This window comes from Cicer arietinum, chromosome 7 (genome assembly GCF_000331145.2).
Source record: "Cicer arietinum cultivar CDC Frontier isolate Library 1 chromosome 7, Cicar.CDCFrontier_v2.0, whole genome shotgun sequence".
NCBI classification, from domain to species: domain Eukaryota; kingdom Viridiplantae; phylum Streptophyta; class Magnoliopsida; order Fabales; family Fabaceae; genus Cicer; species Cicer arietinum.
Window position 1 is genome coordinate 38970613 of NC_021166.2, and position 1537 is coordinate 38972149.

Genomic DNA, 1537 nt, shown 5'->3' on the forward strand with positions numbered 1-1537 from the left:
CTTGAATATATTAATACATCTGATCAATTAGCTGATATCTTTACCAAAGCCCTACCCAAAGAAAGTTTCTTCTATATTAGAATGAAACTTGGTATAATGGATCAAAATGAAATATGATCTCTGTAGAAAATCGATTGAGACATCGATGTTCTCTCTAAATTTATTAACTTGCAATAGATAAGTGGATTTACACGTCGACTATCCTGTGTCAAAATTTCAAATCAGTATTACAAAATCGAATTCACAAGCGATTTATGCTACAAAGTTTCTCAATTGTCAAAATATAAAACACAACAATCGATTTCATAATCGATTTAGTGATCTGTGGTAGCAATAAATGCTGAACCAAAATCGATGTGACAAAATATACATCAATCCAATCGATTGGTGAATCGATTGAGGATATGGAAAATCGTTTTAAAAAAATCAATTGCATAATATATTATTTCTCCCATATATCCAAAGATTTGAGAAATTTTCCAAACTCAAACACGAGCATCGATTTGGCAATCGATTTTGTCAAATTATAAAAACTGCAAGCCAAATAAGTCGATTTGGAAGTCGATTGGAATACCTGTACTGGTCAATATCTTTAAAGAAATCTATTTGGAAATCGATGCTATTATGAGATGTTTTCCTGAACTGATATGACAATCGATTTGGACATCGATTTATCCATTGAACGTTTACTTAAGAAAATCGATTTGGGAATCGATTTGCAATATGACTGTTGCAAAAATACTAGCCGTTGGAGGCAGTTGTAACTGAAACCTTTCATTTCCCTCCAATAACGGTAACAAATTTCGATTTGGCAATCGAATTTGTGTGCAAATGTGTAATAAAATCGATTTAGAAATCGACTCTGAACAGTACTATTTAAATCCCTAAATCGATTTCTCAACACATTTTCACTATCAAACTCTCCCCAAACTCGATTTCTCTGTGTTTTGACACTTCTCAAACTTCTCAAACCTCTCAAGCTTCTCAAATCTCTATAATGGCAAGAGTTAAACAAACAAGTGAGAAACCTCAATCATCCTCTTCAAAATCCATTTCACTAAATACTTCCTCAACCTCTAGTGGTAGAACTCCTTCTCCTCAACCTACTTCCCCTCCTGCAAAAAGAGTTCCTATACCCAATCATAAGGTGTTAGCAAAGGATAAAGGGAAAGCCATTGCCACTGACCAAGGAAAAACTAAAAAGAGGAAGGTTCCTCAAACAGAAAAGCTGATGGGTGATGCCATGAAGGGGCCAACCCAAAAGAAGAAGAAAACCACCTCCTCCCCTCAGCCAAAGAAGCCTCAACCTCCCAAAGGCAAACCTATTGAGGACATTGTTCTTCCCCCTGCATTCCTAAAGAGGAAAATCCATGAGGCAAGAACTCTGGATTTTGCCTACTTTGATGCAAATGGATTCACCTTCCAACACCATCTCAGATTTCATGGATTGGTAGATTTTCTCTCCTGCCCTTTGGAAACCTATCCAAGACTTATTAGAGCCTTCTACTCAAACTTCACCCTCACAGACATTGGATTT